The sequence below is a fragment of the Miscanthus floridulus genome, chromosome 4 (assembly GCF_019320115.1).
Source record: "Miscanthus floridulus cultivar M001 chromosome 4, ASM1932011v1, whole genome shotgun sequence".
Lineage (NCBI taxonomy): Eukaryota > Viridiplantae > Streptophyta > Magnoliopsida > Poales > Poaceae > Miscanthus > Miscanthus floridulus.
The window spans coordinates 10191271-10218105 of NC_089583.1; the positions used below are offsets into that span (position 1 = coordinate 10191271).

A 26835-nucleotide genomic window follows, 5' to 3' on the forward strand; every position below is an offset into this window, starting at 1 on the left:
AGAGCAAACAAGCAAAACACTAATTATAATTAACAAGCTAATTAGAGAGTGTATTGTGCAGACGAACTAGATGTTTAATAAAAAGCACAAATAGCACCACAAATCTTATGACTGACGAGGTCAACACAGGCACCTCGCTGTCAATGGGCATGCCGTTTACCAATTAAAGAATAGCATCGTTAGATCTTAGAATAGATCTAGAAAAAATACAAATACTCGTGTCAAGTCAACGACTTGAATCCAGGAGAGGAGGGCAGGTTTTACCGTAAGGAACCTAATCAACTGAGCTAATAATAAATCTTGTTCCTATTATTTTGAACTTGTGCAAGACCATATGGTGTCCCCACAAGAAATATATGCTCCAGATTGATACCCAAAATATTGGTTAGAGTATACTTCAAGGCACACATGCAAGCTGACGACAGCGCTACAGTTGTGGAGCTTGCTAGCAATGGAGCATACCCATACGCATACGCGTGTAACCTCACAAGTATCCATGCATGGACATTAGAGGCAACACCAAGGGAAGGTCCCTGGCCCCTGGGGCAACACCAAGGATCACCCGCCACCGGCTTGCCGCACCCCTGAAAGTACCCCTCATGTTTTAGACTATTAGTATAGTGTCTGTGCTAACGTCACGGCTTTATTTCAAGGATGCACATGAAGACAACCAAACTACGGTGGTACTTCGTCACATAAATAGAGTCTATCAAGACAATTAAGAGAGATTCCAATTCATTGCATCATTTTTAGTATATTATAGAAATTTGTCCTATACATACGCCATTCAGATAATGTGTATTATACAGCTAAATTTAACAAAAAAACAACAACAAAAACATTTAGCCAGCTATAAAACATAAATTCTCAATTCTAGCTACCGCTATCAATCTGCCAATGTTGTCTTCTTGCTTCAGGTGATGTCTTGGACCTGCAATGGCTATATACTATATCAGTACTACAGATTACTGAAAACAGAATGAAGTTGAATTAAGAACGATAGAAGCTTAGACAAAAGGTAGGCGTCTACTTTTAAGGGGACCTTATTCTTTGAACACACAAATAATTATATCAACATAGGTTGCATAAGTCTCAGTCTACTGTGTAAGAACAGAAGTTAAGGCAGTGTGATTACTAATGTAGGTATGGAGTCAGTTCCAAGAATGAAAAAACGAAGCTGAGTCGAAAAATAACTATTTATACATTTGTGAAAGAAATGCTGAATCATGTGTTAAATATATTAATATAAATAACATGACAATATTTATGGATAACTGATCTCCTGCTATACCCTTATCAGTTATTAATAGAAATGCTAGCAATGGAGCATACGCATACGCATACGCGTGTAACTTCACAAGTATCCATGCATGGACATTAGGGGCAACACCAAGGATCACCCGCCGCCGGCTCGCCGCACCCCTGAAAGTACCCCTCCTGTTTTAGACTATATGCATATTTATGTGATGTTATCCACCTCATGGTCTAGAGTGTTCAACGAGATGCACTGTATTTGACTCTTTATTACGTCTATATATTCTTTGAGCCCTGCACTGAAATCGATATCGATTTGGAGATTGAAACACAAGGATACCTCCATAGTTCTATGGTGGCAGGAAAAAGAAAGATTTCCTATGTATCAGACGCGAACACGCTAGTCCCCTCTAGACCATTACCTTTACCTACTGTAACATATATATTCCACATGCAAGCACAGCATCTTTCTTTTAGAAAAATATAGTGGTCATATGGACGCTCACATAATGGAGACCCAAACCACTGAACTTGAGATTAACATAGTCACCATAGACACGTCACACTACTATATAAATGATTTCGTGAGACACTGCCAAACGGAGGGGTACTCTCATGCCACGCCAAACCTATAGTTTGTCCCCTAGTAGATAGGGGTGCCATCAACTCCGCTAACCATCGAAACAATACTCTTCTCACAAGTCATGGGTTATTTCACTACTACACAAACATTTTCACTGCCGATAGTGCTGGTTTTTGCCGTGCCCTTTATCAGTCAAAGTGGACGGTGGTAATGAATTGTCACCACCGGCTCGTATTACCAACCTGAGATGACGATGATTTTTCAAATCTAAAAAATCCTGGGAGGGAACAATACTCATCTGTGTAAGCGCTACGGTATCTGTAGGATGATGTACAAGTGGGAGGGAACAAAAATAGAAGAGACGGTTGGGAGAGGACAAAGCTGAACAATGGCAAAAGAGCAAAACCCTTTCCTCCCATGGTTGTCATCTGTATTTGTGTTAGTTGTCTTGTGTGTCTCGTAGCCATGCATGTCCTGCCATGCCGGTCGCCCGAGATTACCGGCGGAGGAAGGCCTGCAGCTGCACGGATCCCGAGGCAGGGGCCCATGTGGTTGGCGTCTTGGCGCATGGCCTCCACGCGCTTCGGTTCCATGTGGACAACCAAGAAGAAGGTTTAGACTGTGACAGTGGTGTGCATCGGCGACTAAAACAGACTCCTCGTTAAGCAATGATCCTGGAATCCTACAATGTTTAAGAGGACGTTTAGGTAGGAGAAACATTCTGGATTCTTTGTTTGATTGAAACCCGAGAATCTATTATGTCAAAATGAAACGTTTCAGACTAGAAACATTTCTCTGTTCTCTCTCTCTCTGGGAACTACTATCAGCATCGTAGTTTCGATGTGATTCAGTAGCGTTTCTTTGTCTTCCTTCCTTGCTAACAATTGTATTTTATCAGTTATAATTCTTTTTCAATGCAATAAGTTAAAATGGGTTGCATTTAAATCATTCTTTGCAAAAAAAAATATTAGTGTTTTTTAAACATATTTTCATTTTTTAAGAAAAAACACTGCTACAGACGGGATTTTCCTAGCCAGTCATTTCCGGGCATCTAAAGCGGGCAGGGCGCGCGTCCGCCTCAGTTGGTCTTAAAAAACCCAAAAACACAAAATTTGCAACTCGTGGAATCATACACACGACCTATCATTCATCTCTACCACCTCTCTACCACTGCATTACACACTCATGCATGTGTCTATGTGTAATTTGTTATCTTTTTATATCTACACTTCGTAATCTTAAAAAAAACTCAATCCGCGGTGGCTAGATAACACCCGAGTATTCCGGCTTAAGAAGAAGATCTTCTCACGCAGATCGAGAAAACCCCCGAACCCCTGCCCCACCCTTACACAGCGGCACCACAACTCCGTGAGATGAGCTGGCCACAGTCCTGTGCTTTAAATGTGAGACAGATAAGAGAGTTTTTTTCCCTCCTGGTCGCTGTGGTCGATGCCACGAGAGTGAATCCCTGCACTGACCAACTCGGTCAACTGGTCGTTCCATATTAAATATTTTAGTTACTAAATGAACTCAGATGAAAAAACTTTTAACTACAAAGTTTTAAATTTTGTCGAGCACTACAACTTTAGTATAGGATGTATCTCCATCAGAGATTGTTTGAAAAAATAAAAAAAAATGAATCTCAAAATTGAGAATTTAAAACAAATATTTCAGACCCTAAAAACTTCAAATCAATAATTTATTAACAACAAACATGTAGATTAGGTCGGCCACTACAACTTTGGTATTAACCATGTGGACATTCAAGGTTGTTTAGAAATTCTAAATTTTGAATTTCAAAATTTATGAACTTAGGACACATATTTGTGAATCTAAATGACTTCAAATAAAAAACTTTTCAACTACAAAGTTGTAGATTGTATTGATACCTACAACCTTGGTATAGATAATTTCAACATCTGAGGTTGTTTAAAAAAATTAAATTTTAAATTTCAAAATCTATAAACTTAGAACAAATTTTTGGGATTCTAAACAAATTCAAATTAAAGACTTTTCAACTACTGAGATGTAGATCGTGTCGAGAGCTGCAATTTGATATAAAGTTTGTCTTCATCTAAGTTTATATGAAAAAGTTATGAATTATTTTTTTAAGAAAAGTTATGAATTGTTTTTTGATGCAATTTTATTGATAGAGAGGACATTTTAAGACACCTGCCTCCGTAAATTGATTTAGGAGACGGGTTCTTAGAACATCTGCCTTCGAAAATCATTGATGAACGGAGGCGGTCGTCTTAAGATACCCACCAGCACCGCCGGTGCTTCACACGATCGCGACGACGAGCGACACCCCAGTCATCGGCGCGTGTTACAAGATCACGATGGCGAGAGAACCAGATGGTCACATACGTGCAATGCTGCTAAACCCTACCCAAAGGCCCACCAGAAACAAGTACCTACAACAACACCACTTAACCATGGCAACAGTAACATGTTACTTCATCCGTTTAGGATTCTAGTTGCAATAAGCATATAGCAATTGCAACGCCATTGAAAATTATTACAACCCAACAAAACCGTGAAAATAGAAACATGTTATTGCATCGAATGGAAATATTTGGTGCAATAACCACTGAAGATTATTGCAACCAAAACCAATATAGTTGCAATAAAACCAAATAATTGCAACAAAAATAAATACTAATGCAACTCCATCGCGCCATGGCAATACTCGCAACCAATTGCAACACAATCCAAAAAATGGTTGTGGGAGCATCTTCCTATTGCAACGAAAGCCACACATATTGCAACACAATTTATTTGTGGTAATTTAGTCACATATTGCCACCATTTTATTGAAAAGTTGCAATACAGACCTACCTATTGCACCCAAGTTAGTGGCGTTGCGATTTTGTCACGTGGCATTAGGCCAAATATGTAGTAGTGTACTCATCATGCGTGCCACTGCTCGCTTATCGCAATGTGTTGTTGGCGCTCTTCCACCCGTGCACCACTACCCACTCCTCGTCCCACACACTCCTACCTCTCTTCCACCCACAGAACAACCGCGCCTCCAAATGTACCCCATGCGTAGACATCATTGCTTGCTTCTCCACATATGATCTACCCACATGCTACCGCTACTCCTAACTGCCAAAGTGAGCAACTCTCTGCCTGTGAGAGGGCAATAGAGTGCCATCGAGGGAGATCTGAGAAAAAAAGGGAGGGAGTGGGCCGAAAAGGAATGGAGATGAAGGGACTGAGGGTGAATGGAAGAGGGTCAAGAGTGTCGGTGTGGGAGATAGAGGGGTAGAGTCATCAGTGGAGCCTTTCTCTTCATCATTGGTGTCAATAGTTTCCTTGGGGGCAAGATCGGGGAGGAGAGAGGGAGAGGGGAGCGGTCGGGAGAAAAAGAATGAGGGAGGAAGCGGATCGGATCGAATAGGAGGAAGTACCAGGGAGGGAGAGGAGAGTGGACATGAGTGCCCGGCTTATAAAATCCAATTTGATTAAAATATCGGTCTTGATCTCGTAACACTACCATGGTGCTATTAGCACTGGCAGTTTATAGTGATGATTAGATCTAGTAGTGATACTACTTCATCACTAGTGGTTTAAAAGAAACCGACATTGATACATGGGACAATGCTAATTGCTAAATGTTTATGTAGCTAAAAAAGTAGATATATGTTATACATCACTACTCCCCGGAAAGATATTAGTTCTTTACTACCCCTCTATTTCAATTATAAGTCGTTTTAGCTTTTCCAAACACTTCTATTTGGCTTTAAGTATATATCATATCTATACATAATGTTTAGATGGATGGGTAGCAAAATGGTATATATCTATAAACGGTAGAACCATTTATAATTTGAAACGGAGGAGCTACCTGTGATCATATCGATTCCACTATGTGGTCCTGCACGCGTACATATACATACGCACGTAATCCAACCCACATCGTTATTAGTTTAATTTAGCACACACGTAATAGAAAATCTAATCCACCGACTAAATTAGTCTCTTTTTGTCATGGAATCCCCCGACTAATTAAACAAAATCACCACAGGTAATCACTGTGGACTCCACTCAAATAGGCTATATATCTCTGTGCATCATCCATCACTATGCATGGATAACCTAAGCTAGGTAGTGATCGATCGGTCGACGACTAGCTATCTTCGCCACCTTTCATTTTATTATAATATGGGAAATCGAATGCACATAAAATGCCATGTTGACACGTGCACATCCACGTGTCCTCTCCAGCTCGGTCCTGACCGATGTTTTGTTTGCAGCATGATTGTCCACTCATTTTGACCCATTTTGTTTCGTCCATGCAAATATATAATATGATGATGTATGCGTTCGTGTGTAATTAAATAGTACTAGCTAGCATACATAGCTAGGTAGCCCTCGCAGTATGCAATAATGGCTTTGTGCATACATGTGGTGCACAAGAATGTCAAAGCAGTGTTGGATTGTGGACATTGACCGATACATGCATGCATGGACAGATAGCTTGCGTGGGGTTATCTGATTGCATTGCATGCATAGCGTATGCCATGCACCGTACCTGCGATAAACTCCGGGCAACCCCACATATATAAAGTCGATCTCCCGCCTAATTTTTCAGTAAAGATGTTACAGGATAACAGTAACAACAGCTTTTGTACGCGCACGTGTATATATATATATATATATATATATATATATATATATATATATATATATATATATATATATATATATATATATATAGGGAGAGGCTATTCAGTAGCCAGCTACAGAATAAGTTATTCTGTAGCCACCTCTATTTACCATAATTTTATATACTAATTTACCATAATGTCAATATATATTTACTATAGTTGGGTTACTATAACACACGGGGATATTTACCATAACGTTATAGTAAACCACTTAGTAAGGAGTTACTATAATCTCATAAATTAATATAGTAATTATCGTAACTCAAAGTGGCTACAGAATAAGTTATTTTGTAGCCAGCTACAGAGTAGTAGTTCTATATATATATATATATATATATATATATATATATATATATATATATATATATATATATATACACACACACACACACACTACCCTATAGCTAGCTACAAAATAACTTATTCTGTAGCCACTTTGTGTTACGATAATTACTATGTTAATTTACGAGATTATAGTAACTTCTTACTAAGTGGTTTACTATAACGTTATAGTAAATATCCCCATGTGTTATAGTAACCCAACTATCGTAAATATGTATTGACATTATCGTAAATTAGTATATAAAATTATCGTAAATGGAGGTCGCTATAGAATAACTTATTTTGTAGCTAGCTACTGAATATATTCTCCCTATAATATATGACTACTACCCTGTAGCTGGCTACAAAATAACTTATTCTGTGGCCACTTTGAGTTACAATAATTACTATGTTAATTTACGAGATTATAGTAATTCTTTACTAAGTGGTTTACTATAACGTTATGGTAAATATCCCCATATGTTATAATAACCCAACTATCGTAAATATGTATTGACATTATCGTAAATTAGTATATAAAATTATCGTAAATAAAGGTAGCTACAAATAACTTATTTTGTAGCTGGCTACTGAATATATTCTCTCTCTCTCTCTCTCTCTCTCTATATATATATATATATATATATATATATATATATATATATATATATATATATATAGGGAGAGGCTATTCAGTAGCCGGCTACAAAATAAGTTATTCTGTAGCCACCTCCATTTACTATAATTTTATATACTAATTTACCATAATGTCAATACATATTTACGATAGTTGGGTTACTATAACACATGGGGATATTTACCATAACATTATATTAAACCACTTAGTAAGGAGTTACTATAATCTCGTAAATTAACATAGTAATTATCATAACTCAAAGTGGCTACAGAATAAGTTATTCTGTAGCCAGCTACAGGATAGTAGTTCTATATATATATATATCCTCCCGCACACATGACGGGCGTCAAGCGGGTCAATTGTGTGGATCCATTAACCGATGGCCTAAACAATCGGTCCTATATTACTTCTCTCTCCTCCGCATTTGGATTCGGAAAAAAAATTCCGGTGCCTCCTGAGGCGGCGGCGACAGCCCTCACCGCGGTCCATCCTCGGCCCCTCCGCGCCCCTTCTCATCGGCGCATGGCCATCCCGTCGACAGCAGCGGTTCCAGAATCCAGAGGCGGCGGCGCCCATCCCACTCGCTCGGCAGGGTCTCTGGCGGCGGTGCGTCCCGTCCCGTCCCGTCCCGTCCCGCGCGGACGGCACCCCCACGCAGATGCGCGCATCCCTAGCCGTGACGGAGCCACGGCGGTTCCATGGCTACAAGCATTTCCAGCAGACAAGGATACCTACAGAAGCCGCCAGAGAAAGAAGGATGAGGAGGCAGACCGAATCCGTGTATTGGAGCAATTTGTTAATGAGTCACGACAAGCATTGCTTGAATCACGTGAACGAGAAAAATCTCTTGAGGCAAGAATGCAGGAGGAGATCAAGAGGCAAGTGCAGCTAGCAATGAGTCAAATGCAATCGCAATCAACGTCAGGAGTCACCATTAGCCCCGTTGGTCAGATGAAAAGCAGTTGTGATTCCACGGAGCTGCCAGTTATTCAAGGTGACGCTGGGTTGCGCATCCCTGTTGATGACATTACCGAGCCTCTAACAACATGTGAGCTGCACATTCCAGATGGTAATAATGCATCAATCATGGTGGCTGTCGAGGTTGTATCTCCAATAGACCGAACGAAGACACCAAGAATCCATGGGTCAGTTATTCAACCTGGATATGCTAGCGTCTCGGTCGATAGAGTGCTCAAATGTTACAACAATGTTCCCCTTGACATTGAAGGCGGTGATGGGGAGAAGACACTAGGAGAAGCAGAGAAGACATTTATTCAATGGCGCAAATGCTTCATCATCATTCCTGGGGCGCCACCGCTTCCCCTACCTCACCCTAGGTACGAATAAAAGTGAATGAAATATTATTTTCCATTAATTTTATATTGGCTTCAAAAATAATTGACCCACAACTTGTTTTTGTATCAGGGTCTCCCCCTAGCCTAGCCCAATCATTCATTCCTCATCTCATCACAGCGTCGCGGGGGGCGAGACGACTTCATCCCCACGGTGATCTCCAACTCCTACACCGGCCCCATTGCCTCCACAACGATCTTCAACTCCTACACCAGCCCCACCGCCTCCACAACAATCTCCAACGCCTCCACGCCGGACTCCAACACCGGCCTCATCGCCTCCACGCCGGTCTCCAACAGCGCCCCCACCCCCTCCACAGCGACGCACTACAAAGACGTCTAAGGTCTCGGCGGCAAAGAAGACCCCGAAAAAAAGAGTTATTTCTCAAGAAATACTTCCTGAAAAGACTGATGAGCAAATAGCAGCTGAAGAAGACAAAAAAGTGAAAGATTTTTTTATAGATATCCAAAAGCAGAGACAAGCAAAGCTTAAGGAGAAGCCGTACTTTTACATACCACGAGATCTGTTGAGGCAGAAGGTCGAAGCTCACAAGAAAAAGATGCTTGAAGTTCGTAAGCCTCCGCCACTATCAGACTATGACCGCTCCCTCATGAAGTCACATGATGCACATAAGAAAAGGAAAAGAGCATTAGGGAAGGATGTCTCACAGCTCGGACAACAGAAGCAACCAATGCAAAATCTTGTTGTTGCTAATGAATATGGTTCCAACATAGAAGTCTATCGATCAGACAACTCTGGAGAAGTGTCGGTTCAAGACCTTAATGCTTTTTTTGAACTAACTGGTTTAACCTTGGATCAATTGACGGGCAAAACTCCAATCCAGAACCTAGAAGTTGATACTTGGAAGACTTATAAATTTGGCAAAAGTCTGTACAACCCTACGGCTCTGAATGAATTGGGTACGTAAATGTACTTGCTCAACAAGTGGTACATGCAGGCGTGTGGCAGGGGTCAGCAATGGATCTTTGTCAAATTTAGAGACCATCATTACTTCCGTGGCGATGACATCTTACATATTAGTTTCGAAGAATTGCATCAACTATACCACTTGGACGCTCTGGACAAATCAATCATTAGCTCCTTTTGTTTGTAAGTGATTCTTACTTTTATTTAATAAACTCACTTCCATGCGTACATGTATATAATTATCCTCACATGTAACTTATATTTATATACAGATTCCAGATGTTAGAGCTCCAAAGAATACAAGACACCAGTGTTGGCTTCATTGATCCTTATATCGTATTCAAAACCGATATTATTGTCAAGGAGCTCTGGGTATCTAAAGCACAGACGAATATCATGAGGTTCTTCGTGAAGCAGCACGACAAGACAACAATACTTTTCCCGTACAACTTTGAGTAAGTGTTAATAATAATGTAGCCTACACATTTTATGTAATATCAATACAACTTATATGTATGTACGTGTGTATATAAACCAATGCAGGTTTCACTAGATACTCATTGTCATTGAGTTAAACTCAAGTCGGTTAGTAATCTTGGACTCGTTGAGAAAAGAGCGGGCACTATACCAAGATATGATAGACATTATCTAGGGGTAATTTTGATCTCTGGTGCACAACTATTATTTAATAGACTTTGCCATAATTTATTAACGATCGTACATTATTGGTCGCACAGGGTTTGGAAAGAGTTTATTTGGCAACACTGCAAGGATTGCAAGGCACCACTTAATGTAGTTGAAATACCAGTAAGTTGTACTATATATACTTCCCCACGTGTTTAATTACTATATCGTACTTCAATTTACGTGTGAGATGATGAGAATAATCTTCTTCTCGTACAGTGGTGTTTGCGGCAGGAACCAGGTAATAACTTGTGTGCCCCACGTGTTTAATTACTATATCATACTTCAATTTACGTGTGAGATGATGAGAATAATCTTCTTCTCGTACAGTGGTGTTTGCGGTAGGAAACCAGGTAATAACTTGTGTGGATACTACGTTTGTGAATTTATCACTGCACACATAAGAAGAACTCCTAAAGATGTCCTCAGAGTACGTATATATCAATTTTTTATTTATTTTTAAATGAATATATATATATATATGTATTAATACTTTTCCTTTTATTTCAAATGCAAGACTGAATGGTTGAAACAAAGGGTCATGCAAAAAGACCATCTAAAAGCAGTTCAAGAGTCAATAGCAGGATTTCTTCCAAAAAAAGTGCTAAATCCCAACGGCGAGTTCTACTTTAATCCTAAGGAATAAATGATGTAAATTAAATGTTTAATGATATCGTTATTTTTTAGAACAAGATTATGAAAGTGTTGTATATATACATATATATCTATAATATATATAGTTTTATACTTTATTCGAATATAATAATGCTCGAGATGAGAATTAGATGTAATTATATGCGTGCGTGTATTTATATTAGCAGCGTAGAATACATACATAAAAATATATTATATATTAAACAAATATGTGTAACTGAACTGAAAACAAATTAAACAAAAAAAAGAAAAAGAAAAGGAACCTTTAGTTCCGGTTGGGGTTACCAACCGGGACTAAAGGATGCGGCCACATTTGCTCGGCTGGAGGGCCTTTAGTCCCGGTTGGTAACACGAACCGGGACTAAAGGTCCCTCTTTAGTCCCGGCTCGATGACCCGGGACTGAAGGTTCCACCTTTAGTCCCGGGATCGTTGTCCCGGCACGGTAATCGGGACTAAAGGCCGTTACCGCCCAGGACAACAAGTCCATCTTATAGTAGTGAATGCTGCTAAACCCTACCCAAAGGCCCACCAGAAACAAGTACCTACAACAACACCACTTAACCATGGCAACAGTAACATGTTACTTCATCCGTTTAGGATTCTAGTTGCAATAAGGATATAGCAATTGCATTACAACCCAACAAAACCGTGAAAATAGAAACATGTTATTGCCTCGAATGGAAATATTCGGTGCAATAACCACCGAAGATTATTGCAACCAAAACCAATATAGTTGCAATAAAACCAAATAATTGCAACAAAAATCAATACTAATGCAACTCCATCGCGCCATGGCAATACTCCCAACCAATTGCAACACAATCCAAAAAATGGTTGTGGGAGCATCTTCCTATTGCAACGAAAACCACACATATTGCAACACAATTTATTTGTGGTAATTTAGTCACATATTGCCACCATTTTATTGAAAAGTTGCAATACAGACCTACCTATTGCACCCAAGTTAGTGGCGTTGCGATTTTGTCACGTGGCATTAGGCCAAATATCTAGTAGTGTACTCATCATGCGTGCCACTGCTCACTTATCGCAATGTGTTGTTGGCGCTCTTCCACCCGTGCACCACTACCCACTCCTCGCCCCACACACTCCTACCTCTCTTCCATCCACAGAACAACCGCTCCTCCAAATGTACCCCATGCGCAGACATCATTGCTTGCTTCTCCACATATGATCTACCCACATGCCACCGCTACTCCTAACTGCCAAAGTGAGCAACTCTCTGCCTGTGAGAGGGCAATAGAGTGCCATCGAGGGAGATCTGAGAAAAAGGGGAGGGAGTGGGCCGAAAAGGGAATGGAGATGAAGGGATTGAGGGTGAATGGAAGAGGGTCAAGAGTGTCGGTGTGGGAGATAGAGGAGGGGTAGAGTCATCAGTGGAGCCTTTCTCTTCATCATTGGTGTCAATAGTTTCCTTGGGGGCGAGATCGGGGAGGAGAGAGGGAGAGGGGAGCGGTCGGGAGAAAAAGAATGAGGGAGGAAGAGGATCGGATCGAATAGGAGGAAGTACAAGGAGGGAGAGGAGAGTGGACATGAGTGCCCGGCTTATAAAATCCAATTTGATTAAAATGTCGGTCTTGATCTTAACACCACCATGGTGCTATTAGCACTGGCAGTTTATAGTGATGATTAGATCTAGTAGTGATACCTCATCACTAGTGGTTTAAAAGAAACCGACATTGACACATGGGACAATGCTAATTGCTAAATGTTTATGTAGCTAAAAAAGTAGATATACGTTATATATCACCACTCCCCGGAAAGATGTTAGTTCTTTACTACCCCACCATTTCAATTATAAGTCGTTTTAGCTTTTCCAAATACTTCTATTTGGCTTTAAGTATATATCATATCTACACATAATGTTTAGATATGATGGATGGGTAGCAAAATGGTATATATCTATAAACGGTAGAACCATTTATAATTTGAAAGGGAGGAGCTACCTGTGATCATATCGATTCCACTATGTGGTCCTGCACGCGTACATATACATACGCACGTAATCCAACCCACATCGTTATTAGTTTAGCACACACGTAATAGAAAATCTAATCCACCGACTAAAGTCTCTTTTTGTCATGGAATCCCCCGACTAATTAAACAAAATCATCACAGGTAATCACTGCGGACTCCACTCAAATAGGCTATATATCTCTGTGCATCATCCATCACTATGCATGGATAACCTAAGCTAGGTAGTGATCGGTCGACGACTAGCTATCTTCGCCACCTTTCATTTTATTATAATATGGGAAATCGAATGCACATAAAATGCCATGTTGACACGTGCACATCCACGTGTCCTCTCCAGCTCGGTCCTGACCGATGCTTTGTTTGCAGCATGATTGTCCACTCATTCTGACCCATTTTGTTTCGTCCATGCAAATATATAATATGATGATGTATGCGTTCGTGTGTAATTAAATAGTACTAGCTAGCATACATAGCTAGGTAGCCCTCGCAGTATGCAATAATGGCTTTGTGCATCACTACTGGAAACTCACATTTTTCTGTGTGTAAAAACACACAGAAAAATGCGAATGCCGTCAGAAAAATATTTTTCTGACGATGTACCCTTAGAAAAATACCCACGAAAATATAATGACAGAAAAATCTAATTTTTCTGTGAGTTCCCCGTCAGAAACAATTTTTCTGTGAGTCTCACACACACAGAAAAATTATGTTGGCCCAGATTAAAACTAATTTTTCTGTGTGTTAATCCACACAGAAAAATAAAATAAACGCACAGAAAAACACATATTTTTTCTGTCGATCTAGTTGAACTCACAGAAAAATTCATTTCGTCCAGATTAAAAATAATATTTCTGTGTAGCCAGCCTCACAGGAAAAAAGAGTTAAACACACAAAAAAAATATTTTAAAACAGTAGCAACAACGTATTAAAATATATATTGTCCATATAGTAATTTCATGACACATCACAACATAATAAATACATTCATAGGTGTCTAAATGTTCAGCACATTCATAGGTAATAGATGATGTCCAAATGTTCCGGCATCCATACATTCAAATCCCTCGGACTAACCAAGATTCAGCTCTTGATAGTTCTTCATGCGCTTGTCCCTGAAACTATTCAACTTTTGCTAATTCTTCATGCGCTTGTCCCTGGGAGTGACCATGGCAGTTGAGTCTATCACATCCTGCAGATCAAGCATTGACTGAGATCTCATGAAAGCTGAGAACTGCTGGTATGACTACAAAAGTTCAACAAACCATAGAGCATAGCATTCGCAATTAGAACCTTTGCTGACACTGAAGTGAAATAACACTACCAAATGAAATCAAAGTAGCCCAATTGGAGAATCTCCATCATTTTCCCCATCAAAAAATAATATGTCATCTTTGTATCCCAGCACTTTCTAAGACTTAAGATCTCGCAAGGTTCTTTCTAAGATAAAGCTAAGTGAAGACTAGAACATACCTCCTCAATACTGTTTGGGATATTTTTCTGACAATGAGATCCAAAAATTGCAGGCCTCTCATCGGTTATCACAACCATTTCATTGTGACTGTTAGTGGCCTTTCCTCCAAGGCCTGTCATTTCATCAACTTTTACTGGGACTTTCGCCGCTTTAGCCAAATTCTTCTGCTGCTCCTTATTATCCTGCAACGACTTAAATGCTTAGTAACAAATATTTATCATATTAAGGAACACTTGGTAGACATAAACAATATAGCTTCTACTCACATGAGCTTCTGGACGAGCTTCTTTGACATTGTTGGCATGCTTTCTTTCCATAGGTGGCGTCTGTTGTTTTCAAGCTTCTTCAATGCATTTCTTTTCTCTCTCCTTTTCCCTCCTTTCCTCCTCATCCCTCTGCCTCTTCCTTGTTGCCACATTAGCACCTCTTTTCTTCTTCTGTTCCTGTTTTTTCTTCAGCTGCTTCAAGTGCCTTCACTCTGACATCTTTTTTCACTACAAGACAGAAACCCCATTTGTAGAGGCCTTCTGTGAGCACCACTCAACAAATATTTCTAACTCAAGGATCAGTTGCCTACTAGATTTAGCATAATTTACTTATACTAATACTCCCTCTATCCCAAAATATAGGGTGTATTATGTTTGGAGAAAGTAAACCATACTACACTTGGACCATTAATCTCTCATAGAGTATATTACCGATCGATACAAAATCAATATCGGTATTAATGATATTCCAAGTAGGAATCTAGTGGTGCAACTCTTGTAGACTAAACATGTTCAAATTTTGAGTAATTATTGGTCAAAACTTGTGAACATTGATTCCACAAATTCCTAGTACGCACTGTATGTTCGAGATGAAATAGTGGAAGTAACAAATGAGACTTACCACATGCAGGTTGCACCTTTGGCTTTACAAGAGGTATCACTTGCCAAAGATTACATGCATCTGCCAACTACAGCAGCATTTGGTACAACTGCACAACCATTCAAGTCCTAACTCTTAGCATCAATCGGAGCACAAAAACAAGCTCAGATACAGGTGTCAGCTTAGCTAATATATTGAATTAAAAAGTCATGTTCTTCTACAAATAGCAATGCAAAAATCACAGAGCTCTATTGAACTGAGCTAATAGAAAAGAAACTCTGTCATGTTCCACTTATGTAGAAAGGATATAAGTGCAATTTTGCAGTAAAAGATCCATGTCTGCTGTAAGGAAATGTTACTTATTTGCTTCTATGATCATTGTACGTTTAGATAATGCAGTATAAAAGAACCAAGCATGAATTCAGTGTGAGTGCAAATTGTATTTAGTGGATTACCATTTCTAGAATTTGCCCTTTTGTGTAGGCACGGTCAGAAATGAGCACAAGGTCCTCAACAACTGGAACTGAGACCTCATATTTGCAAGCAAGAAGCATAGCTGTGACTCCAACCAGTTGTAGCTTCTTCCTTGGAACCACTTCCTTTTCCAAGAATCTATCTATTATGTTTACTGTAAGAAAGAGTGTCTCATCCATCAGATCGAACTTGTAGTGAACCTTGCAAAAGAACCAGCAAAAATATTAAAACATGCAGTTTCAGATCAGAACAATTTGTAAGGTCCATGCTTTTTGTACCTCAATCAGCCAGTCAATCAGAATTGCTCTCATCTTTGAGTTTATATCTTGTTGACTGGACATGTAATCAGGTCTTACGCAACTCTTAGCCTGCATAAAGCACCACATTGGTAATACTGAAAAGATAATAGAAGCTGCAATAGAAAAGTCCAAGATAGTAGAAGCCTGCGTAAGTCTTTGTGAATGTAAGATTAGTCGGCAATAAGTTTCATTCTGGTGACCATGATTTGCTTCAAAAATACTGAAGGAACCAATTTTAGTAGTACAAAGACATTATGAACTGTTGTAGCTTTCACAGTTGTATAACAGATGAAGCGGTTCCAATCGTACAATGCAGTGATGATTTTAGCGCATCATAACTTTCCAATGTGTTGCACATGACAACTAGCACAATAGTTACCTATTCCTGGCTGTGAGGTGGACCAATGTGCTATATCAGTATCATTCGATTCAAAACATGTTGACATTTTTTTTCTTTAGATTAGTTGCTTAAAGTGCATAAAAGATATAATTAACATTAGGCGTGCATTTCCACATTATACCATACTGCAGTTAAGATTCTTGTCTGAAGTAGAATGATCCTTACAGGTTTCTGGTCTAATTTATTCAGTTTCACAAAGGAACTTGCTCATTCTTATAAGCACATTATAGATAAAGCATCTGCGCATTCGAGATATTCATCCAAAAATTCAGAATTCATGATTTGAGATTACTATCTACCAAAAAGGAACAAGATAAGCATCGTCTGACAATAAACCACCTCATTTTCTCTGTAGAACTTGTAAAGCTCTTCAACATATTCTGTTGCTGCAAGCGGGTTCCCCGAGTCTCCACTGTCAATATCCATGAGCGATTCATCTTGGTTCATGTCCTTGTTCTCTGTCTCACCCTGCATTGCCAAACATAACAGTAAGCCAGAGCCATGGCAAAGATGCTCAAAACCCATCCATTTCTGAGCAAGAGCACAAATCAGAAGTGCGAATACCATGTCGATGTCACTGTCACTATCGTCGACCGGCTCGTAGAGGTCCACGTCGATATCAACGGTGCCATTCAGGATGCTCTTTGCTCGCCAAGGAGGCAGCAAATTTCCTGAACAACCAAAGCAATACCCAGATCAAATCAAAGCCTGCAAGAAACGTCAGAGGTGCAAGAACAGCTAGCACGCGTCCTAACCTTGTCATGGGCCGGCTGCTTGGCAACGCTGTCTTCTTTTCGTCCCTTCTCTTCCTGGAGAGAAGAAAGGAACGCCGCTGATAAACAGATTTGGACCCCAAGAACCACGAAAAAGGCACGATCTTGGGGCAGGAGATTACTGCAGCATGGGCTTCTTGGCGACGGCGCAGGGGTACGGGGCAACCTCGACGAGGTTCTTGATGTCCGTGAGGGCGCGCCGGCTCCCCATCTCTGCACAAATCAGGAGATCAGAAACCATGGGCTCGCGACGCAGCAAACAATCCAAGAGGAGATCAGCCCGGGCAGCCGCCCTCACCCACCTCGGATGCCTGGCTCCCCATCACTGCGATACAGAAGGGGAGGGGAGGGGCACCCGCCGGGGAAGAAGAAGGGGGAGGGGAGGGGCGCCGGCGGGGGAGAAGAAGGGGGAAGGAAGGGCCGCCGCCACCACCGGCCACCACCGCCACCGCCGCAGCCACTGACCGGATCCGGGAGAGGGAGGGCCGGATCTGACCGGGTGAAGAAGGGGGAGGGGAGGGGCACCTGCCGGGGAAGAAGAAGGGGGAGGGGAGGGGCGCCGACGGGGGAGAAGAAGGGGGAGGGCGCGGATATGCTTGGTCGGCGGCGGCGGCGACGAATCCGGATGCGCTGCTCGGGTGAAGGGTGAAGAGGGAGACAGATCCGGCGTCGGGGGTGAAGGAGAGGGGCCGCGCCCGCTGCGTCGATGAAGAGGGAGAGGGAGGAGTGGCGGCGCTGCTCGGGGAGGGGAGGAGCCCCCCGCGCTGAGTCACAGAGGGAGGGGCGCGGCGCTGAAAGGAGAGAGTGAGGGAGGGGGCGCGGTCTACTGCGTGCGTGAGAGGGTGTTTGGGGGCACGACGGCTGACAGGTTAGGGTTGGATTTTTCTGTGCGTGCACATGTTTTTTTTTCTGTGCGTTTTTAAAGAACCGATAGAATAAATTGTATTTTTCTGTGAGTGCTGAGTTTTTCCGTGTGTGTATTGTCAAAAAATCATACAATTTTTCTGTGGGTTCTCGTATTTTTCTGTCGGGATATTTTGGAACCGACAGAAAAATCGTAATTTTTCTATGCGTATCAAAAAAAACGTACAGAAAAATTTATCACCCTCAGAAAAAAGCGAGATTCCAGTAGTGCATACATGTGGTGCACAAGAATGTCAAAGCAGTGTTGGATTGTGGACATTGACCGATACATGCATGGACAGATAGCTTGAGAGCGGTAGTACGTGGGGTTATCTGATTGCATTGCATGCATAGCGTATGCCATGCACCGTACCTGCGATAAACTCCGGGCAACCCCACATATATAAAGTCGATCTCCCGCCTAATTTTTCAGTAAAGATGTTACAGGATAACAGTAACAACAGCTTTTGTACGCGCACGTGTATATATATATATATATATATATATATATATATAACTACTATCCTGTAGCTGGCTACAGAATAACTTATTCTGTAGCCACTTTGAGTTACGATAATTACTATGTTATTTTACGAGATTATAGTAACTCCTTACTAAGTGGTTTAATATAACGTTATGGTAAATATCCCCATGTGTTATAGTAACCCAACTATCGTAAATATGTATTTATATTATGGTAAATTAGTATATAAAATTATAGTAAATGGAGGTGGCTACAGAATAACTTATTTTGTAGCCGGCTACTGAATAGCCTCTCCCTCTATATATATATATATATATATATATATATATATATATATATATATATATATATATATATATATATATATATATATATATTACTGCAGAAATTGATGAAATCAGAGTTACAGTGCATATATGTCTCACGAAATATCTACGTCCCAGACTCCCGGACACTGATCTTAAAATATACCAGCTTTTATTCCAAGTAACAGATTATTTTGGCTTTTCTAAGTACATAGCTTTTGCTATATATCTAAATATATAATATAGTTAGATACATAATAAAAATTGTATATTTAGAAATGCCAATCAAAACGACCTATACAATAAAACGAAGGGAGCATATACTCCCTCCAAAAAGAATGTAATCATGTATATATTTCAAATCTTGTCTCAAGAAGAATGTAATTGTAGACATGAGATTAACTTTTCTAATGGGACCTACCTATTAAAATACCACTACTTTATCTTTCCATGAGAAGAACATTCTACAATGCAATGATTATTTTTCAGTTTCTACCTATGAGGAGAATGATGGAGGAGTAGTAAATATGCAATTTCACATATGCACTAATCTTACCTCGAAAAACGAGATTTACATTTTTTTTCTGGGAACGAGGTAGTATATACTAACATCTGCAATGTGCATTGACGCATTGTTTACGAGAAACCGTCGAGGCGGTCGATCGAGCCATTTGCAATATGCAGCCAAGGTATAGTAAAAACACTCACCATACCATGCACCCAATGGCCAAAATACCTGCTGCTTGCTGATGGTCTCAGTGGTCTGCACATACAGATTTGCTTGTGGGGACTGGCCGGGGACGTGCTGCTAGGGACTTGATGAGCATGCAGCAGGTCGGTGTAGTCTTTAGTTGTTGCACGTACTGCAGTCGACGTGGATCTATGTCGATGCAATCCAAATATTCAGCTTTTATTTACTAATAAACTAGCTACGTTGGGACTTGATATATGACGACAGAGACCAGATCGACGTATTACATAACTGAGTACTATACACTTATATGCGTGCATGCGTGTACACCAGCTGACCAGCAGAGACTTCAATTCATCTGGAGACCACGCAACATCCACGTTACCGCAATAGATAGATCGATCCATCCCATAATATGCATGCATGGATCGATCGGCTCATGATGGCGACGGCGTACGCATGCATATATATGAAAATGAAATGAAATGGAAAAAAAATTGCACGACGCTGCACATGAAAATGTCACTGCTTACGTGTACGTGGGAGCAAAACTGTGTGCCGCCTCCTCCCAAAGACCAAACCCGTGGTTCCAGCCCTCCAGAGCGTGGATTCCAATGCGCCTACGAACGAACGGCTGCAATCCATCGGACTTACTCAGCCACACGAACCGAACCAACAGGCAACAACGGTCACATGAATATTTTTGCAATATATATTCATCTCTGCCACTTTATTTCCACGTACCCACGTATGTATGGCTTACATAAATCGATCCATCCATTTCTTTATTATCTACCCTCCGTTCTAAATTATAAGATATTTTAATTTTTCTAGATATACTATGTATCTAGACATATATAGCATATATCTATGTGAGAAAAGCCAAAACGTCTTATAATTTAGAATAGATTGAGTATATATATACTCCCGAAAGTAGTTACTCCCATAATCAATAAATTACGTTGCGTATATGTACATACTCATTTATCAGTTTGAGTATGTTGACATACTAATATTAAGATACTCCAGATCTTTAATATGTGAATTTTTTTTCAAAAGAGCACATAGTTTTTAATATATTATATAATACGATAGTAGCATATAAAATAAGTATAACCATATACCTAAGTATACATACATACTTGTCATAGTACCCTAGATGGTCTAGTATGATGATATACTCCATCTACATACACTTTGTCGAGCCATATACGCCCTAAATATATATATATATATATATATATATATATATATATATATATATATATATATATATATATATATATACACACCACACATTGCGTATGCCGGTATGTGTTTGTAACACCCTAAAATTTGCACTTTTGAAAATAGGATTAAAATGATTCATTTATGAATTTTGTGCTCATAAAAACCTAGGAAAATAAAAATTTTCATTAAATTAAAATTCATCATAATGTTTAGCAACATGTTTGTGTATACACGCCCTTGCATTCGATGTATTTGGTTGAGTGGTTTTAATTGAAAATTTAAAATGGTTCAAATTGCTTTTGCAAATGAAATTAAAAATGGCTTTGAAGTAAAAGAAGAGAAAGAAAAGAGAATTAGAAAATAAAAGAATTTAAAAAGGTGTAAAAATTAATTTTTGAAAACTTACCAAAATTTTTCAGTTTACTTTGAATTGAAAGTATAATTTAAATGATATTTAAATTTGGTTTTGATTCAAGGTTCAAATGAATTTAAACCCCATTTGAAAAAGTATTAGGAAAATCAAATTTGAAAAAAAAATTGAGCAAGCCTTGCTTTTGGCCCATGGTTTTCTCCCGCCTGGCTTTCTCCTTCACCCCAGCCTCTCTCTCGGCCCTTCTTCCCTCCCTTTGGCCCAGCCGTGCGCGCAAGCCCACAGCTCCATCTCCCCGCGCCCGCGCTCTCTCTAACACCCGCCATCTCCCCTTCTTTCATTGATAGGTGGGACCGCCCAGTCAGGCGCTCCTTCTTCCCCGCCATGCCGAAGTTGGACTCCGACGCCGCCCGTGTTCGTGCTGCCCTCGTCCTCCGCCGATGTCGTGCGCCCCAAGCTATGCCAGCTCCTTAAATAGCGGATGCCCACGCCCGTGCCTTCCCAATCCAAGCTCCAACACTGTAGTCGTCTCGCCGAGTCATCGCAGTCGCGCCACAACCCAGCGCCGCCATCCACCGTCCGCCCTCCGAATCTGCACGCCATCTCCGTGCTATCTCCGACCCCATAGTTGCACTTGGTGAATTCACCCCGCCGCTCTCTCTCCTCCCGTGCCTTCCCCATCGAAAACCGTGAACCCTAAGTCTGTTTTCGAGTTTCGCCGTCGAGCTCCCTTTGCTGCCATGGTGCCGGCGCCGTTTATGTCACCGTCGGCGAACTCATCTCCCCCTCTCTGCTCTTAGCCGTCCGATCTTAAATCAAGAGTCCAAATTAGATCGTACCCCCTTCGCAGGTGTTTTTACAAAAAGGCCATTACAACTAATTGAGTCTCAACCCGCCATCCCTGGTTTTTTTAAAAGAGCCCCTCCAGTTTTCTATTTTCAAACCCGCGGTCCAAAGTGTATTTTCAGGATGCATTTTCTTCTTTGGAAAGCGTAGTTTCCTCGGTTTAGATCCAAAATACGTTTTCACTTTTTTACACATTTACCACTGATTTTGTTTTAGCCATAACTTCTTCGTTTTAACTCCGATTTGACCTGTTCAACTTGTGTTAGGTTTATAATTTCATAATCTACATGCTCATACTACTGTTAAGCATGTTTTCAACTTTTCAAATTCAAGGTTAGATTTAATCTATTATTTTATTAAAGGAAATCTTATTTAGATCATATCTTCTACGTTTTAACTCTGTTTTAGCTCATTCAAGTTGCATTAGATTCATAGCGACGAGCTCTATGCGTTAGTAACAGTGGTTACCATGTCTGGAATTTCATGGTTTAAACTCTAAATTTAATAATAATTATGTAATTGGGTTTTATAAATAGAATATGATTTATTTTACTTTAGTATTATAATTCAAACTTAAACTTGACTTAATTTATATTATCTATAAAACATCTTATATATGTTTTTATATAATTAAAACACATGAAGTTAATAGTTTAATGAGTAGATCTCTCGGTAGTTGTATCTTTTCAACCGTAGCTTCGATTAGTGTGCTTTTCGTGTCTGTGTGTTCGTAGCGAGACATAGATTCGTTTTACAAACTTTTCATCTTAATTTTATATGTGGTGTACTGTTCTAATTTAGATCTATTGTTTGCCTCATGTATGATTGCATGGATGCTTGTGTGGTGCTCTATTACCTTGTCTAGTCAGTGAGATATATGTGGTGATCAAGAAGAAGAAGAACGTTGAAGATTAAAGCTTACTGAAGGATCGGTGTTTAAGGCAAGTATAGCCTGGGATCTTCCTTGTTGTTATATACACCTTTCATCATTTAATTCATGCTGCATGTGTCTACCTTGACTACCACTAAGGATTTCCTAGTACTTTGTACCTTGTGCCTTGTTACCTATGGGGTATTGCATTGGGTAGTATCATGCTAGTGCTCAACTACAACAATGATCTTGTAACTTGACTAATGGTATATGCAATAAACATAAAAAGATGTTGTTTAGCAACATGGAACAAGGGGGCTAGAGCATTGGGTTGTTTTTATGGTCCTCTAGATTCCTCTCCCTAAGGACTTATCTGTAAGTGATCATCCAGGACTTACAGTACAACTGTGAGGGCTATATGGCTCTAGCTTTAGCTCAGTATGAGGACCTTTTCTAGCTTGTTAGTGGTTACCTTTATTGGCATAAGAATGGCTTGACGAATCGGGTATAGTGCGGCCTCTATCCCCATGAGTATAGGCTGCGTATCATTGTGCCATCGGGAAGGGGGCTCTATATCTGTTTGCCGAGTGAATCTAATGGCCCTAACTTGTTAGACGAACCTTTGAAAGGCTTCATAGTGAACCCCGCCGACCTTCCTTGGTAGTGGGTCAAGAGGTTGGCCGCCCGTAAATCATGACTCATAGTGAAAGTGTACAACATCTGCAGAGTGTAAAACTGGTATATTAGTCGTGCTCTCGGTCACGAGTGGCCTTGGAATATTTATGAAATAGATGATCACTAATGGTTAATGATGATAAACACTGATGATACTGATGATAAAGATGCTCACTAATGATTATTATTCATGCTATTCATTATTCATGTTTACCTGATCATGTGTTTACGGGCTTGTAAAAAACTTGTTGCTACTCAATTGCTAAAAGATGACTCATTAAAAGCTAATCGTAGTTAAAGCAGTGTCAGCCTTTTGAGCCTCATGAACCACATGTTATATTTGTTGAGTACGACATGTACTTATTCTTGCTTTACTTTTCAATTATTTGGATAAAAATCATGGATGGGTACCAGATTGCTAGAATTTGAAGGAATTAGGCTTATGATCAACTAGTTAGTTGTCTCTGTGGAATTAGAGTCTTCCCCAGAAGATCAGAGTTGTCTTTCCGCTGTTTGCTATCTAAGGTTATATTCTTTATACTAAGTACGTTATATATGGAGCATTGTCTATTGATATTACCCTTATTTGTAGCTATATTTGAGATTCAACTTTTTGGGCTCACATATGGTGTGTATCTGGTTTTATTCTTAAAACCGTGTGCTACAAAGTGGTATCAGAGCAATGCTAACTGTAGGATGTAAGCCTATTAGAAACTGGTCATTCTAAGGTTTAGACGTTGCTACAAAAACCCTTGTTCTATGAACCTTGAATATTTTCTTCTCTACTGTATCTCTACCCTTGTTATTCATCTCTACCTTGATGCTTATTTTAAAGTCTTTGTTCTCATCTTCACTCCTTGATTTGATATGCTTTTAGAACTATTTCTCATCATCTTCTTGCGTAATCTGAAGATAAGTCTTAAGATTGTTACCCCTAGCATAATGAAGATGATAGTATCGCAAGTTGAGTCAATGATTGAATTGTACATCTTTATTGCTTGTTGAATTGTCATTATGCTTATGATTGTTTTGAATCTTTGTAATGATTGCAATGATCTTGTTGGGTGTTCCCACAATTTCATTTAGCTTATAGGCCTAAGGTATAAGGATTAGTGAAATAAATAGTTAAGTTTTGGTTTTCTTCTGTTTTCCCTATACTGTCTTTTTGGAGCAGCCTGCACTCTTCGGCTTATATCTCTAATCTTAGATGACCAAAAATCATGAGGAAATTCTAGACAACAGTAGACTTCAATATCTTTCTCTGAGCGCAAGAGTTAGCCTGATAGCTATTTTGGTTATGGAGTTATGAAAATCACAAGGCGATGGATCTGTGCTGTTTGAAACCTTGAACAGTTTCTCTTGTGCATTGTTTTCGACTACCTGAACTGCAGAATTTGGAAAAGTGTTCTATAAGGAAGTTGGGGAAACTTTTATAAGCTCTCCAACGGTATAAGCTACAACTTCATTGGATTAACAGAATGGGAGTTACAGCTGTTTTACTACACTACTATTTTTCTACTCATGAGGAATTTAGGTTTCTTGTTCTTGCCCCTACACGAGAGTATCAATGGGTTGACAGAATGTCTTGATATTAGTTATCTCATCTAGAAGGAGGTGCAAGCTATACTTTGGTGTCCCCTAGTTTATCTTTTCTTAAGGGGGTAGCCAAGTTAAAGAATTTACAAGATAAAGTATCCTACGTTCTAGTTTGCGCAGTAGAAGCGTGATGGTACCCCAAAGATGTGAAAGAAGTTCAGAGTCTCAATGAGGTTTGATTAAAGGTTCAAGGGAGGTTTAACCAAGATCATCAAGATACTGATAATGCTACTGGAAGAGGTTTTAAGTTAGTTTGGATCAAAAGACCCCAGGTAAATGTTTGAAGGAGTTCAAGAAGAGGTTGAAGTAAAACCTATGTATTAGCTTTGCCAGATCCAGATGAGAGCTTCATATCTACAATGATGCACCTTGTTAGGGTGTGGAATGTGTCCTTATATGAGAAGAAAAGAAGGGGCTTGTTCATTAAGTTAATTAAGGAAGCGTGAGTTAAACTACCTAACATGTTATCTGGAGTTATCCATTGTGGAGCATGGAAGTAATATCTTATTAGAAGCAAGAGTGACATCTAGGAGGATCACAAGAATCTACCAAACATCTTCACCAAGTTGGTCTTGAGCTTGTGTTATCCTTGTTGGAATGAGATTAATTATGACTTGGAAAAGTGCTATCACTTGGAGAAGCAAAAGTCATGGTCGATGCCCTTAGCAATGGAGAGTTGTGCTAAGAAGGTTCGAATGACACCAAGGACTAAGAATTGTATTCCAAGTTTGAGCAACTTAACCATAATCCTTAATGTTTTGAAGATTGGTAGTAGAATCTCCTTCTGACCAAGAGATTCGTCAGCCTTCGTTGGAAGGTGAATATTTTAAGAAAGAGAATTGATATTACGGACTAAAAAGGAAAGGTTGCCTAGTGATTGGAGTTACCTGAGAATTGTTCAAGGTACCTGTCAGAATCTTGGAATCAGTTTGATAAGTTACTTGGAGTAAGGTCAACAGATATGCAAAGTAAAGTGGGATCCTTATCAAGACGATGGAACTACACGATGAAGTAAAGAAGAATCTAGAGACGAAGTATCTCTATCTCCAAGTCGACGTCGTCTGAATCTCAGGGACGAGATTCATCTTAAGGGGGGGTAGAATTGTAACGCCCTAAAATTTACACTTATGAAAATAGGATTAAAATGATTCATTTATGAATTTTGTGCTCATAAAAACCTCAGAAAATAAAATTTTTCATTAAATTAAAATTTATCGTAAGGTTTAGCAATATGTTTGTGCATACATGCCCTTGCATTTGATGTATTTGGTTGAGTGGTTTTGATTGAAAATTTAAAATGGTTCAAATTGCTTTTGCAAATGAAATTAAAAATGGCTTTGAAGTAAAAGAAGAGAAAGAAAAGAGAATTAGAAAATAAAAGAATTTAAAAAGGTGTAAAATTTATTTTTTGAAAACTTACCAAAATTTTTCAGTTTACTTTGAATTCAAAGTATAATTTAAATGATATTTAAATTTGGTTTTGATTCAAGGTTCAAAT

At 39.6% G+C, this 26835-nt stretch overlaps 1 pseudogene; it reads right to left on the minus strand.

Moving 5' to 3' along the window:
• Window positions 1-14005: 14005 nt before the first annotated feature.
• On the minus strand, window positions 14006-18205 carry LOC136549396 (cyclin-B2-1-like; annotated as a pseudogene).
• Between the last annotated feature and the right edge of the window lie 8630 nt (window positions 18206-26835).